Source organism: Mizuhopecten yessoensis, unplaced genomic scaffold (assembly GCF_002113885.1).
Source record: "Mizuhopecten yessoensis strain PY_sf001 unplaced genomic scaffold, ASM211388v2 scaffold9987, whole genome shotgun sequence".
NCBI lineage: Eukaryota > Metazoa > Mollusca > Bivalvia > Pectinida > Pectinidae > Mizuhopecten > Mizuhopecten yessoensis.
The window spans coordinates 2,064,121-2,082,311 of record NW_018408322.1 but is presented as its reverse complement, the minus strand read 5'-3'; positions in this window follow the sequence as shown (position 1 = coordinate 2,082,311).

The window sequence follows — 18,191 nt, the reverse complement described above, 5'->3', positions numbered from 1 at the left end:
GTCTGTTCGGGGACTCAAAAACTAAATCATTTATTATATGTTATTACCAAACATTTTAGCTAATAACTTAGATATTTGAAGTTCAAAACCAGTGACAACTGTCTAGATTCATAATAACATACCTTGCAAAGGCTACAAAATGACCATTTGGTGGGTTTAGTGTCATATTGGAGTTTCAAAGCGCCAATAAGTTGACAACCGGAAGTTTACAAGCAAAACCGGTGACCCAAAACAGAAACGCCCCCACACATTTTGCCCCTGTGCAAATCCGCACACAGAAATTGAAATATATCATAGTATATATTTTTCAAAAGTTAGATACCTAAACATTTCATTTATCGAAAAGTCTGACTTCAGTCCCTTATTAAACTCCTTCAGTGGCCCAGTAATTAGCCGGGACCTATACATAACATATAGGAACTACAAACGTATGAAACACTTGCTGATTGCCTGTTTTAGTTGTGTGAGTCCTTCAAACCCATCATTGTTATATACATATACACTATTAACCTTCAAAATAGATAAGTTGTGTAAGTACCAAATGTAAATAATATTAATAAGTGTGACATAACCAACGTCTTTATAATGAATGGTACTTTTTTTTACAACTTTTTGTATATTTGTCGTTGTTGAAATCTTCACGATGATCATGGGAGATGGTCCTGATGCAAAGGTGCTATCGTCTGAGAGGCGTGTCGAGGATAACGGGATTCGTACATTTTCCAAGAGAGGTGGTTTCCCTCTTCGTGCCAGAGACCGCATGCAGCGATTGTCGTTTTCTCGAAATGTTAGCGTAAATGTGTTTGCCTTATATCTCGGGAGTCGTTTATTACGAAACACATAATGCGTTTATCATTTGATAGTAACACTACATTTCCTGCATTTTATTGCCAGGTGTAAACATGTGAATTATTAATAACAAAATACCATTTCGATTAACTATGTGAAATTATGCTCCTTGGTGTGTTATATAAAACGCCAATAAAATGAGGCATACGCCAATATTGCATAAAATGTGATAAGAGAAAAGATAATGAAGAGTAATTACTGAATGAAATACTATGCCTTAAAGATGGACCGATATTCAAATATGTTTTCATTCATGAAACGCAAACGTAATGCTTGTAACATGCAAAAATTTTGGAAATGGATGAATCATTTTTTGACAATGCAGATAGGTATTGCAAATAAATCAACATTTCGAGGACTCACATCATTCGGAGCATCCACATTGCATGACCTTTTCGGTTTCTTGAAATATAGCAAGTGAATATACCGTTCTGCAGTCTTATTAGTATTACGATACATGTAACACCCAAAGGTAGTCTAAAAAAGAAATTGTTTCATATAAGAGTATTACAATTGTACACTAGACTGAACTACTTCGTGGGGATGTCAAAACGGTGGTCATTTCAAAGAAACGTTTACTTTATAGTAGTCGTCTCTAAAGCAGATATGACGATTAGACGCTCGAAGTAAGCATACCAATTCCAATTCAAGCAACATTTTATTGTAAGCACGAACCAAGAAACATGGACAATTTTGAACGGTATTTATTCGAGTCTTTCCTTCATCTAATCTCTGACATTGTTTTGGAAGATAAAATGAGATCACGGGGTAAATGTATTGATTAAACAATACAAGCGAATATCAAGATATCAACTAGCATTTTCAATCGAACAGTTTCATGATTTCGACGTCTTAGTCAACATTCCTGATACCGATCGATTCGAAAATTGATTATTTTCCTTCTATGTATGGTAATCCATACAGTTCCTACATTCAGTGCCAGAGTACAGCATTTTATCATGACAAGAGGCATATAGTAAGGTCTGCTAGACCGAAAGTAAACACACAAGTTTAAAAGGTGGTCCTGGGGTTAACAGAATTATCCCCAGCATGGAGGAGGACAATGTCACGCTGGCCTAGCAATAAGTAATGATGGGTAACACACATTGCATATTTTATTCTATTTATAAGCTGATCTTCATCAGTTTTACAATAGTTTGATTTGCTGTTGTTGTAACGTCATTGCAATTCCCTAATTCGAAGAAACGAATTCAATGAAAAAAGACGCTGAACGTTCCTGAGCCTATTATGAAGACTGTTTGTTATGATTTTTCCTTTTTTGAATAAAATGAATATGCATTCATTGATTAATCATCAACAACTAGCCTCGTTTTGATTTTTTTAGTTGTTATATACAAACCACCGGCCGATTTTCAATATTGCGGAGCAATTTCATTTCTACACATGAGAGTTTGCATAGGGAGTGTGTGTGTCCGTGTGGCTATGTGATAGATGGAGCATCTGTACGATATGGTGTGTGTTTGAGTTCGCATCTGTCAGGATGTAACTATAGATGTGGGTGTGAGAGAGATTTGAGGTAATGTGGGAGGATGTTCGGGAGTTGTGGTGTTGTTTTGAGGAGGTTCTGCTTATGTTATATTGAGTAATATATGGAGTAGGATATTATGGTTGTTTTGGTTGGGGTTTAGGGAAGACTGTTTATTAGGTGTGTTGGTGTTGGGATCGATGATATGAGAAGAGTGAATGGATGTCTGTAAGATTGATGTTATGTTATGAATAGTGGGGTTATCAGGGATTGATTCAATGTTCATTTGTGTGTAAAGGAAGTATGTAAGTTGATGTACATAGATAGTGTGTGGATATGTGGATGTACATAGATAGTGTGTGGATATGTGGATGTACATAGATGGTGTGTGGATATGAGGAAGAAGGAATTGCGTGTATGATTCTTTTCATACATTTTCATGAAAAGTATGAATTTCGTAACTTTGTCGCACCCATCAATTTTTTTTTATATAAATAATGCTTTAACTGCGTCATAAGACAATAACATAGGGTTTGTTTGTTATCCTAGTGACTTGAATACAATGCAACTATTGACAAAACGGTTTGTAAATATATAATTATGTTTTATTTTATTAATAAACTTAAGCAGTGTACGGCTGTTATTGCAGGGATTGAAACAAAATTTAAAGAAACAATAAATTAAATTTACGATATATGCGTAAATAACAGCAGCTGAGTGGGAGGTTTTACACAATGAAGTGAGACGTTTCGAAATTGAACCATTATGATCAACTGTTTTATATTCACCACCCGATCAATTGCTTACTAATGCTACAGCGATATATCCGTTGAAATGTATAACAACGCGTTACAAATGTGAATATAAGGATCCGTCTTCATGGTTGTATATTTAGTTTATGATGGTATTGTAACCGGAAGCAACATGATAGTGTCTGCGGATTGCTCAATTTCTGATTACATTCACGTCATAATGCAACTATTTTTAGTATCTGAAAGGATGCTTTAAGGAGAATCATTGTTCCATGTTCACATCCACCATCCCGCCTTACAAAATCTATCCTCTCCGAGCGTTTTACAAAACGTTCTTCGCCGTACATGTCACGCGTCACATGAAAATGACATATTAATTGTAGGTTGTGATTCTGTTATTGAATTATATATACAATAACAACTATGTTTGGCACAATCAATAACAATTACACACCAGTTTAATGGCATCGACAATTTCGATTTGACGCTGAAATAAACTTTTTATTTTATTTCGTTCATGTAATGTAATGATTAATGCCTTTGCAAGTCAATTACGCTGTACAATCATCTGACTTATGTGAATAAATTTTGCGCAGTTATTATGCAAGAATATTGATTTGAAATTCAAAATTATATATGCAGTGTTGAGCAAAAACGTTGTGTCATGTTCTTATGGATGTCCCTTTTAATCAATAGAATTGAGCTTTTGAACTGCGTTGCTAGTGTATTGTAGGCGTTAGTTCGACAAAGTGCATCGGGTTTAATGCTAAGCTAGTGGTAGGTATCAATCAATCCATCAATCATCCATCAATCGTCAATCAGTAATAATTCAACATGCATCAATCAATAACCATTCAATCAATTAATCAGTCAATCATTAATCAATCATCATTCGATCAATCAAGTAAATGACTATTCAATTAATCAACCATCAAAAGCTAATTAAGCAATTATCAATCAATAAACCGATACTCATTCAATCAATTAATTAATTAATCAGTCAATCATCAATTAATCATCATTCGATCAATCAATCATCAATCTATCAATCGTCCACAAAATTCATCAACATCAATCATATACCAATAATCAAGTTATCAATCAATCAATTATCAATCAATGAAAAACCAACGAATCATCGATCAAAACGTTATAACAGCAACATCTTAGATCTTCAGGTGAAACCTTATGCAACTCCTGGCTGAATTTTGCTTATGAAAAACTTTTTAATTATTACATAATTTGCATAATGAAGATATTCTAGACATTTATTACTTGACGTTTGAGCTTAAACGTAGGAGAAATGTTTTTTTAATGCATATATGTTGTTGATGGCTGTAAGGACCATACAAATTATGAAATACAGCATTTCCGTTCCCGTTTTATGTTATCACTAATAGCACAGTCACAAGGAAGTTGTGCTTCATTTTTCAAAGTGTTAAGACAGAATGGACAGTGCCTTTCACCAACCTCTGCATATGTAAAGAAACATGTGTCCCCTGTTTAACACCTATTTGACTTCACGTTTTATTTAACACTTCACAGATGCTTTCCCATTTTTTCAACTTGGGAAAAGATCAACCTTCTTGACTTATTTGAAAAACTGCTCACATGTGTTGTTTCCTTCTTTATGGCGTCATCAACTTCTGCAGTGAAACCGGGGTAGCGACATCGATTCTGTCCTACATATAATTCACACTTGACGACGGTTTGGTGCACTGGTTACACGATTACAATATATACATATTACGGTTGGAAAGTAAGAAGAATCATCAATAATATTTAGTGCAACCTGATGGCCTCAACCTGTGGGATAAGTCTTTCGAAGTTTAGCATAAATCACACAAGAGAAGTACAATAACTAAATACCACATAAATGAGCATAGCCGTTAATAGTACAATGCACGCAAAGTACAAACCCAATCCAACTTTATGTTCAGACCATCAGTCCCGATAAGTAAGGGGAAGCAACAAAGTCTCAATTCAACCAATATACTTTGATACTTTCTCGACAGCTTAAAACAAAAAGGTTATCTAGCGTTTTATCCTGCATACAAATACAGTATGGGCTGGCTGTCTCCGTCCTTACAATATAAAAAAAATATAAAAAATCATGTTTAATCTACATTAATTTTAAACTTTTGATATTGCATATTTAATATGAAAACGATCTTTTCTCAATCATGATATCTGTAATATAAAGTTGTCTAGGGACTGTCTAGTTTTGCCCTTCTGCGAAGAGATTATAACGTAAACTATTTATTCAAAGTCTGTCAATAGGAGTATTTTTCTCAGGAACTCACAGACTACATGTGCATACTTCTAATCGGTGTTCTGTGATGCCAGAGGACCTTCCCATTTTACTACGGCTTCCAATATTCGATTTGTGTATACAAACGTTAAAGGAAAAGTTTGATCGTATGATTGTGAATGCTTTCAGTTGGTCTTTGTTTTGTCTTGCCCGAAATTACTGAGCTACGTAATAAAACTGTTGGACTATGAATTCAAAGAGTTTTGTGAAAACATTATATGGCAATTCTCCATTAAAATACATTTGTTGATAAAATAACAAGGACGTATCCTGTCGATTTTATAGAAATATTTAACTGCTATTTAAAGAAGAAGATGCTCGTCAATCTAAAGCATTGTATTTTTATTTTCCTGCAATGTTAAATTTCCTGTTATCAATATACACCATGCACTTATCAATGGTGAACTAGGATGACGACAGTGTATAACGTTAGAGTTACAGTGGTTTACGGATACGTGCAATGGGTTATAATTTTCTCTGATAAGAGTTATTCAAATGCTGAAGTAAGGGTTGTTGGGTGACACAGTAGGTACATTCTAGCATTTTTGCCAAAACGGCCGGGGTTTGATTTCCCTACGTGAAACGGTATTGGCTCCGACCACGTTGTTTTTGTTCTGTGTTATACCTTTTTTCCATATTAAGACTTCCTACGCGCTTCTTCATTGTATCAAGGCCAAACACGATTATTTGTAAAAACTGAAAAACAAAACTGCTTGTTTCTTCAGTCCTGAAAAAACGAATCCTGTTGATTTAAAGTTATGTCGCCCGCATAGAACATCGAAGCAATATTTAGCTGTATTTCTCTAAGGTTAAGTTGTGTATGCTCGTCTACCACATTGTTTATCACTTGTAAAGACAAAACAATGACGTCGAGGCCAAAAATCCCCGTCAGTCCTTGAACAAGTCCGTGAAGAAGGTCAGGGCCCGTATTCATTAAACCATAATCATGCTCAAACATAATTTTTTGTGCTCAAGCATATTTTTTTAATTCGGTTATAAATGAATAAAACAATATAATTTTTTCAAAGATTTGGAAAAAAATAGAACAAGCTTAAAGCCAAAAACTATTTTTACTATTTACATTTTACGTTTTGATTGTTTTACATTATATAAGTGAGCTACAAGAAAGCTGGTTTGAGCATATAAACCATGCTTAAGCATGAGAACGGTTTCATAAATACGTATCATTTACTTTAATACAACATTATATGTCCTCATAGTGACATAGATCTTTAATTATATGATATCCTTTTCCTTCCATGTTTGATCCATTAACTGCTGGGGTATGTAAATTATACGCCTTTTTTGAGGGAAAATAAAACAAATACACGCGCAAGTGGTTATTTTGAATGATTTGCGATTGTTGATATTGATTTCAACACATTTTGTTGCGTTTCGCAAACAATTTGGACATAGTGTTTAAACCAAATATTGACGCGTCAACTCCGACCTTAAAATCGAAAAATATGAACAGGGGCAAACATTAAATGGTGGCCATTGAAAAAGAACAAGGAGAATACGACGAGTCGTTCTGGAAGGGTAAGCGTCTACGTCTTCATCAAAAGCATCTGCTATATACATCTAGGTCATATTTAAGTAATGCTACATTCTCAAATCGAGAGCTAAGGCAGTAAGAACTTATTTAAGTCATCTTTAACAATTAACATGTGATAACTAAGCATGTCACAATGATATAGGTAATGACAGTGTATAGAAGCGCAAACGTGAAATTAAAAAAGATAAATAGTAAAGGGAGGACGCAGGGAAGAATAAAATTCTGTATACTTTGTTTCTATGTTGTTTACAAGTCATGTGAGTGTTCATCGATTGTATACACAAAGCTTTGTAATATGCCGTTTAATATTCACAATTTGAGGCTGTTGATAGTGGAATATACTACGTATGCGATCCTGACATCTGCGATCCCTCCTGAGTTTTTTTCTAGCTTTTAAGGAAAAAGCGGCAGTTTGAATTATACTATCATCCTTGTATGGTGAAGACAAGAGCGTAATTAGCTACTATATTATATGTTTTAGATGGTCCGTAAAAGGCTTCACGATTGGATCGATCGTGCCACCTTAGCACTTAATAGTACCGGACATAAAAAAACTTACAAATAGGAAGCAGCATGTCTGTACACGGGTGATGTTTTAACATCTTATAAAGACACCCATCTACACCTGCTGCCTTATTTGTTTTAGCACGATTTACAGCTATTTGAATTTCCTTAATAATGCCATAAGGTTATTATTAGACGAAATAACTATCCTTAAACGTAACTAGCTACTGAATATCGGGAACTGTCGCTGCAGTGGTAATTTTGCCTTGTTTACCCTCTGTGATGAAGGCGAATTTATCGTTACAGCGAAGCGAACAATAGTAAACAACATACAATGTAAAATGCATAGTATTTAAATGTGAAGGGCGATGCGAATGTAGATTATTCTATGTGGTTACCACTAAGCGAATGTGGATTATTCTATATGGTTAACACTAAGCGAATGTCGATTATTCTATGTGGTTAACACTAAGCGAATGTGGATTATTCTATGAGGTTAACACTAAGCGAATGTTGATCATTATATGTGGTCAACACTAAGCGAATGTGGATCATTTTATGTGGTTAACACTAAGCGAATGTGGATCATTATATGTGGTTAACACTAAGCGAATGTGGATCATTCTATGTGGTTAACACTAAGCGAATGTGGTTCATTCTATGTGGTTAACATTAAGCGAATGTGGATCATTATATGTGGTTAACACTAAGCGAATGTGGATCATTCTATGTGGTTAACACTAAGCGAATGTCGATTATTCTGGCGAAGTGCAGATATTTCTCGGTATACACTGTATAGATACATTACCTGTATCACTATTCGTAGGAGGATTTCTATAACTGTCAACAATTTTCAAAAGAATATCAAGATGAGGCTTGTTATGAAGTTCTATTTTCCCCATTTTTCACTGGAAAATCGCACAGTTTGCTAAAATATATTTTTTGTTAAGTCACAATATTCTTTCAGCTGACGATTTCGTTTGTATAACATTTTTTTCGCAATCCAAAAAAAGGGGGAGATCACTAGACCTCCCGCAGCTTTCCCTTGTTCTTATTTAGTTTTTATATATCTCAACCTGCAATTACTTGTGCCAGAATATTGTGATCGGTATCATAATGCCTTACCCCTATTGAAAGCATATCTTGTGGTTTATTTTTCTTCTATCTGATTCATATCGAGGGTAGTTGTGAGAACGCTCTCCGCGTTGTGTATTGCAGTAAGACGTTGTTGAGTAGCGCGAACACTGGATAACCGTTTCTGACACTGTCAAACGCTTTCTTGTTTCTCATCAGTCACGTTAACATTAGACAGTATAAGGGCTCGGCCTGTCGAATTAGATAAGTCTGTTACTGATATATTATGAGTGAGATGCTGGTCATCAAACAATAATTAAGGTATTTGCATCTTCCACATATTAAGTTCCTGATTATCAAGATGAAAACATTTTATAACAAAAGGGTATGTTATTAGAATTCATACGGGGTTCACTGAAAATTTCAAACAACAACAACTTTCTTTCCCCCGATAGAGCAGGCAGAAAACAGGAAACTGAGCAAATAGCTTTATGTAGTTAACACACAGTTATAAGATGAATCAACATTGATTATGAAAAATGTTGGATTGTAATTTCAATTGCTCTATTGGTTTAAACTATTTTTAATGTTCCTTTGGAAGTGATACATCCCTAAATAATCCTGGGGTTATGCTCACGTACGCTCTCTGCACCACGAGAATATGTCATGTGTAAAGTGAAGACATGCGGTTAGATTGGCTTCAGTTAAGCTTATACATGAATACCACAGAGGAACGACGCCCGACTTCAATGCCATTTTTTATGTACATTAAAATATTGTTCTTGTATCATCCATTAGGTTTAGCAAACGGAATCTTCGTTTCTTTCATGGTTTATTTCCAGGAGTGCAGAGAGCGTAAGGGAGCGTAACATCTGGAGTATCGAGGATGGAGGCCGGAAAGCCGGCTATACCAGGAGGAGAAAATCCCTCCACCGAGGCGCTGATAACAGTGCTACCGATGTACCGAAAGCAGTACACCCACGTAAGGGAACGTTAGGGTAAGGTTAAAGCTGGTTAGCTTGACGTATTTCAGTGTTTCGGGAGAGGGTGGTTTTCATCGTTATAGAATAGTTAGATTTACCTATAGGCCTTATTCTACCACGTGGGGGCTAAAATTCATAGGTTCACTTCACTTCGTTCTTTTCTCTACGCTATAGGTTTTGTTCTGTCTTGTATTATATACCACTTTTATTAATGTACGTATTGTTTGCCATGTTTTAACGGCTACCTTAGCCGTGTGATATGTAATAAAAATTAATTAACTTTGAAACAAGGTGTTGATTGATTTATAACTCGGATACTCCCCCACATCTAACGGACCGGTGTCTTACTGTACAGACGGACGCAGCGGGACATTCTTGGGGATTGCCGGCGGTCAGTTTGTCGGTAGTTTTGGGGAAAACCAAAATTACTATACGATCACTTTCATCTACCGACACTGGCCAGGCTCTCCCCACGGACGTTCTATTACAGATTGTAATTAATCATATACATCAAATAAATTTATATAATTACATCTGTACAATGAAAGTATTGAATGATACAAATGTCAAATAAAAAACAACCTATTATTGAAAACCTGTTTCAAGACATGACAGGAAAACCCATATGTGATGCATTTGTCACGCACGTGAGATGTTTGCACATTTGATTGTTTGAAGCCGTCCGGGAAGGTAATTCATTATATGGTTAAATAGCTACAAACCCGTAGCAAGGAGTATACCGGTAAGCGAAGCTGCACGATCCAGAAATGATTGAAATCAATCACAAAAGAAAGAAAAAAATCATGAAAAAGGTAGGAATGCAAGCTTAATACTATTTTCCAGTAGCTAACTTCACGAACTGTTACAGAATTAAATGACCTCAAATAATTATGTTATCGTTTTCAAACCAGTGGAATTACAGAACTACATGTAATAAATTTGGTAAAATCTAACATTTTTACACAAAATTTTGTATCTGTATATGTGATTATACAATGTATAAAGCATGGCCAGGAACTTTTCTTCTGGGGATTCCAACGGTCTCGCTTGTTAGAAAGCAAGACCATGAATTCCTTCATAGATCGATTCCCCCTTTTCATTGGGGATAGTTTCCGTTGGAGAGCAAACGTGAGCAACCAGATCGACCTCGCAGTGACAAATCAAAGTAATGAAAAGCCGAGAACACGTCAAAGACGCTTTGACCCTACTAGCCTATGTAAGTATCGGTTAGGATTACGATAGGACATTAATTATAACAGTAGCTAGACTAAAAGCGCTCACACTCTTCAGAAAATATCCCGTCTCACACCATAGATCTCAATGTTTTTGCACTATTTCCATCATTTCGAGGATAGTATTCCGAGATTTAAAAACAAATTGTCTGTATTACTACGAGTGCAACATTGTCTTTTTTGTTGAATCTAAATATATACAGTCTCTGTTTAAACCTGTACATTTAAACAACAAAATAAACTTTTCATGACATATTTTCAAGCATATAGCATCAAGCATACACAGTAGTTTTTCGATTTTTTGTATTAAACAGGTTTGAAATGGAATTATATTTTCAAGGCGTATTTATATAAACAACCCTTGCACGTTGTTCTGATCTGATGTGACCAAGAACTAGGAGCAACGATTTGAAAAGTTGAGTATGAAAACCGAGTTTTAAAATGAACTCAGTGTTTGTCTGTTAGATAGCAAGCTATTTCAATCGTATTGTAGATGATCTTTAAAATTTTGCATCCGCTGGTGAAAGAAAAAAGTCTTCTGACATGTTTACGTATTCAGCATGGCACCATTGAATAGTGTCTATACAAATAGCAAGCGAAGTTAATAATTGTCGAAGCAAGTGAAGTGAACTTTAACTGAAATAGACTTCATGTAAGAAGAATATTATAGGAGCAAGCTAAATATAACAGTAACAAAATAAATTAAATTGTATAGTAGAAACCTGCGTATAATATTATAAAAGCAGTAAAACTGAATGTTATATTGGCAAGCTTATTTGAATTGTAGAGCTTTCCAACGCTAAGTAGAACGAAAAAGAACAAAGATTTCAAATACACTATAGTAGACAGCTTAGTGAAATGATTCACATATAGAAGCAAGTGGAGTGATACGTTAGGCAGTAAGCCACATGTGAGATACATGTTTACGACAAGAGGAGTTATAATGCTTGTATTGCTTGACAACAACGAATATTCCAGTGCTTTCTGTAATAGAATGTTTCATGAAAACAAAAATCCGAATAGCAAGATTTGCGATTGAATAATAACTACTCTATAAATAAACCTAGAAGAGAAAACTCGTATACTGAAGAAAACACTATGTAATAGTTAAAATTGATCATTTTAGAGACAAGTGAAGTCGCCGAGCAGCGTTACTAATTATTTCATAGGTAAAGCAGTTCAAGAAGTTTCTATTTCAAGAACATGATAATTTTTATCCAGATAAATGTTCTCGTCGCACAAATTTGAGTAATTGTCAGCATATCACCCTCTTCAGGTTTTGATGTGTTTGTGAACGAGTTGAGGGCAAACACAGGGCCAACGATGTGCTCTCCTTGTTGATGTTGAAGAGACGACTTCCTGTGTTCCTGTGAAGCAATTTCCTTTTTTTGAGATGGTTCGTACCAGGGCTTCCTCCTTAATAGTGTCAGTTCAAATTAATGTCAGATCAAACTGCACAAACTGGAATATGATCAGGATGATTGCCAAATGGTTCTTTGTGCGGGAATGTAGTTAAAACCCAGGAGCCAACCACATGTTAAATATAAATAGGGCCAACACAGTCTCATTTTCCTTTAATTGTGGAACCTAGCGTACTTTAGAATTAATTTTAAATATACAAAGAAGCATTTTAATGTAACATAAATTTGCTACACTTATATTGCGTTTTCCCTTTGTATGTTGTCCAGTGATATTTAGACACGTTGCAGGTCTATCAATTTAAATATGCTTATTCAATGTATCAATCCGTTAAATAGATTTTAATAATTAAGCCATCAGTACAATGCCGGTCAGATTTTTAATTGCAATGTTCGTGCATCTAACCACTTTTGTTGTTGCTTACTGACAAATATACAAACATGCTTTATTTCTTTTTTTCTCATGAGGTTACAAAAAAGGGTTTCCTCTATCATAATAAACCTATTCAAGCTGTAATAATAATAATGATAATTAGAGGTTGTATCACAACCTAGGTCGTAGGTCGTCTCAAAGCGGTTCACAAATTAGTAATATACGCAGTTTTAGGGCTTTTCCAACCAGCCAATATCTTTCTCACCTCCATGGGGAGCATATAGCCGGTGCCACCTACCATTTCGGCGCGCACAGCTAGCATTCAAAAATTCTGGCACTGCCCAACCACGTATTCATTTACAGCTGTGTAGACTGGAACAAGTAAAGTATATTGTTCAAAGGTACAACACAGTGTCGTACCGTGTCGTGCCGTGCCGTGCCGTGCCGTGCCGTACTGTGATGTGACTCGAACCCTCAACCCTTCGGTCACGCGCCTGGCGTTCTAACACTAGACTATCGTGCCTCCTCAGTTGTTTAAATATCTGAAGGTTATTTCTGTCTGGCTTAATAGGTATGAAAAAGAAAAGAACTAGGCCTTTATTGCTTATAATTATCATCGTCGTCATCGCCGTCGTTATACTTTGTTATGTTAGGAACATATCTGATTTTTTATAAGGTTGAGTTCTATATGTGATCGATAAAATGAGTCTAAAAGTTTCCACCGAATTGCATTTAATAAGCATGAAGCGTAAATCCGTTTCATCACATAACCTAGCGTTTATTTTAATATTCTTTAAACGGCTCCACTCTTAATCCTTAAAAAGATACAGTAATAACGTTACAGGAATTTGGATCACTCTTTCTAGCATATATAATCCGCCAATAATTAAAGATATATCAATACAAATGAACATGTACATGGTCTGGCACTTTTAACTAAAGGGAATGATATACAGCGATCCGATCCTACTAGCAGCCTTTTTAGGTAAAAAAGGCGAAGTCTTTTCTTATTTTAGTCATGCTAGTTACTTGAATTTCCTTTTTTATCAGCCCTAGGTACAATACACTTCCGGTCTATGCCATCGTTTGTGATAAGCGACGGAAATGTAAGTATCTAGATATTATTTAGCCGCGGGTGGCTATTGTTATGATGACAATAAATTGGAAAAGTATGACGTTATTCAAGGCGTGGGTTTCATTCCATTCCACCTCATCGAATTTTTTTTATTACAAACAAAAGGTTTCCCAGTCTTATTGATGTTGAAGCTAGGGTAATATGATTAAAACAGACACATTTATTCCCGATTCCGACCTTAGTAATATACTTCATAACGGCAATATTTCAATTGCAAATAGCAAGAAATACAGTTGATTGACTATGCATTTATCGAAAATTGGAAATAATGAAGGCTAGTAGAAAATTAAAGTATTTAGAACTATGGAAAAGCATTAAAAAGGGAGAGATGTTCATGGAAACCAATTAAAAACCACAATGATTTGGTTTGGTTAGATTTTGTTTTACGTCCTATTAACAGCTAAGGTTATTTAACTACTTTCCTCCATGTGTGTAGTGTATGTGTGCTTGCGTGTGTGTATGCAGGAGACAGGGTATGTTAGTGTACCAATTAAAAAACACATTTAGAATAAGACAAAGTGTTTCATTGGGGTAAATATCCTCTGCTTCATCGACGGCAACCGACATGTAGATAAAGGTGAATTTATTAGTAACAACGACACAACAAAACACGAATGAGCATTATTAAAATTATCGACCACCATAACAAAAAGGGAAACAATAACTGTCCCAACAGTTACGATGGTCACCATGACACTTATCTATAGTCTTCATCAAATGGCATCCTTCAAGTGTGTCGGTTGTCGACATCTATCAACCGCAATACTGTAAATACTTATTAGCACACTGCAATTAAAGCGCATTATCTAACTTTAACAGATAAGCACATGAACTGAAACATCCGCAATGTATATGCTAAAAAACAATATACACACAATTCATTTTGAGCAATCATAATTTAGCACATCATACTTAAACTGCGAATAGCTCTAAACTAAGACTACCGCTAAATGTGTACGTTAACAGGCAATCGGTAGCAAGAATCAACTGTGACAAATAAACAACGTAGGTTGAGATTGCAGGGATGTTGCTATTAAGAAATAGAAAGTTCATGATATAAAATTGAAAACATCTTATCGAACATATAAGTACAAGCAGTAAGCTTTGTTTGTTGGTCATTTTGTCAAAAATTAAGGAAGAAATGTTTCACAAAACCGGCTTGTGGTGCTAGTTCGTTACCTTACGCAGATATTATGACGACATAATCAAACAACCAGTGATGCACGTTGAATCGCCTCTTTTTCTATTGCAACATGGCAATCAATTAAACATCATCACTATGAAAGATATTTCACTGTTAAATATCGCTGTTGTTTTCCTACATGTTATACCAGATAATAATATCAAAAAAAGTGGTAAAAAATTCATCTTGCAATTATGGTTTTAAGGCAACAGTTGATATCCTTACAAATGTCACAATATCGATCAATTGTATTATTCTGGCCTCCGCCTGTCTCCATTAAACAGTTTCCTAACACCAAGTTTGGACTTCATGAAATTTAACGAAATGTTCTTTTCATTAAAGGGACATTTCTGAAAATTTTGATTTGGAATTCACTATGACTTGGGATTGAAAGTACTGATTAACAGAATAAGATGAATGCTGAAGATAATCAGTATACATGACAATGGAAATTTGCACAACTCTCAATTTGCTTTCAGTCTTCATAGATATATTTTCAGTGTACTTTACGACTGTTCCGTATGAGGAATGACTCCGTACACTATGCTTTGTAGCATATTATGCTTATTTTGTTCTCAGCTGCAAATATCCTTGCCTGTAGTCGAGATAACACAGTTTTTGTTCTTTTCAAATGTTTACAAAATTAATTATTTACAAAAAGATGATTAATTACAAATCATTTGCAGTATTTCTATTATACACTAGCTATCGTAAAAAATATACACATCGTTTCGATAGAAGTAAAACCCAAAGGCCTGTCTTTGAGATAACAAAGTTCGTTTTTGTTCTTTTCAGTGTTTGCAAAATTAATTTTGAACAAAAACTTGAGTAACTACTAAACATTTGCAGTATTTGTATTAGACACTTGTTATCATAAGATCATAAACATCGTTTCGACACAAATAAATTAGGGAATGACAACAATTAAATGAAAGATAATAACTAAATTAATAGAAGCCATAGATAAGGTCATGAGAACCCTGGGGGCAATATAACGACCTGCAGCCGGAAGCTTTCTGGAGCCGTCTGCTCAATAATATATCCCGAAGGGTTTGAATGACCTTATCTCTAAGTCATGTTAGAGATGGCTTCTGTTTCCTGCATACATTTGTTCCATCTAATCATACTATTAAATCAGCTGTTCTGCTGTAGTCAATTATAAAATGTAGTGCTTATGAATTTGTCGAAGGAGTAATTAGGCCTTACGCTAAGCAAAATAGTCCCCCCAATGTCAGCAAGATTTAACGTCAAAATGTCAAACATGTTTTTGCCACTTGCGACTGTATAAAAACATCTTGTAAGTCCTTTCAATGGTGTATTGAAGAGAGCAAACGAATTTAAACAAAGCACGAATATTAACTTATGAAGAAAAGTGCAGTTAACGTTAACCTGCACCTGCAAAACAGCGTGCGCACATTTCGGTCTGGTATGCATGAATGATATACTAGTAGTTGTGCTAGTCCTTTAAGGCAAATAGCCATGTGCTCAAAAAACCTGACTTGTCACACATTTTCTGTGTTTCCAGACAGGTTTTTTTCAAAGACAGTCACTGTTATTTGGTCTAAGGATATTTTTTCAGTATGTGAATATACATATGACTTGATAAAAACTTGGTTACACCTGGGCTAACTATGCCTCTGTGCTAAAACCTGTATAGTTGGACCTTAATACCCAGGTTTTAAATTTGAATCGTGTCCTATTTACTGTAATGATTGATATTTATGTTTTTTTTAATAATACTTTAATGATATGTGTACCAAGTTTTAGCACCTGAATCTTGATAGAACAGAAATATAGTGTGCTGTCCTGCACAAATATCCCCCTCCCCCTCCAACTACCACTGCCTAGACATTTTAGGCCGATTCACTCATACAAATTATATTTATTTCTATGTTTAAAAGACAGTAATAACTAAATTCACGTTTAAAAATTTAATATCTCTAAAACGTTTAAAATTGAAGTTCAGATAATCTGTTTCAGCATACCCCCATTGGTAAAAGAACATCACAGAGCTTAGCACAAGTTACATAGTACAGTTGTGGGACCGCACAACGCACCAAAAATAGCGTGCCCACACCCTGCATACATCGTTCACACACCGTCCGCACATCGTCCAAACATGGTAAGCACAACTGTGCGATTTGGTATCATTTGTAAATCAAAATTACGGAATGACATAAATACGGAAGGCTTGTATGCGATAATGTACACTGTGTATATACCTGTAATTTCTCATCACAATAATTTATAAGATTTATACAATTTCACAATGCCCGTTACACAGTATTACAGCGACCATTAGGCTGTCAAGAATGGGTTTAGCTCCAAGGTAACAGAACAGGTAAATAACAATTTGATGAGTGTCCGGAGTTTTACCTGACCTGTGCCTGACACACAGAGCTGATATGCGATACCGTTTGACCATAATGAATAGTATTTGTTATTTGCATTCGTTTGCCTATAGCTCCCCTTCACCTGGATTTTCAAAACCCCGGCCTTACCCGACGAGTTACGTAAGTGCCCCAGGCGGGGAGAAAACTATTATCCAGGTACATGTACAAAGTGGTTATGTTTACCTGTATACGGGATTGTGTTGTAACTTTACATGTGTCGATTAAGTTTGTTTAAAAGCACAGAAAACACAATTTCTAAATATAAGAATGCATAGACAGAAAGATAAGTTTACAGATGTTGCTAGAATATAGAAACATACGTAAACATCAAGTTTATATGTTTAAACATGAAACCGTATAAATTGTTAAGGCATTCCTCAATTTACACCAAACACGATTGTTATCGCACAACGTCCGTCCATCGTACGCACAGATGTGCGCAAGCAATTATCGTCCAGCTTTTTATCGTTCGCCCATCGTGCACACACCGTTCACACACCGTGCACACATCGTGAACACACCACACATCGTGTAACGTTGTGCGATCCCACAACTGTACAATAAAAGCACATTTTAAAGCACAAATTTGCATTAAGCACCATTTAATTGTTCGGTTTAATAAATGTGTTCAATCCAAGTGTATGAGAGTTGTAAGCTGGCTTCTGTATGAAGTTGTGCTGTCATATTTTCATATACAGCCTCCCCAGATTTGATAGTGTTTTTTGTTGATTCTTCTTATGTTTTATTTGTTTTGTTTTATCATAGATTGCATTGTCTCTCCATAATTGTCATACCGTGCACAGCATGGTTATGAACAGCAAGTATCCCCTCAGCACCACAGAACAAGTTTGTACACAAGTTGCACATGTGAGTTTCTATATATGTGTATGTGTCACCTATAGGGTTTTTGGCTAAATACAAATTAAATTCCATTTTAAGTGAA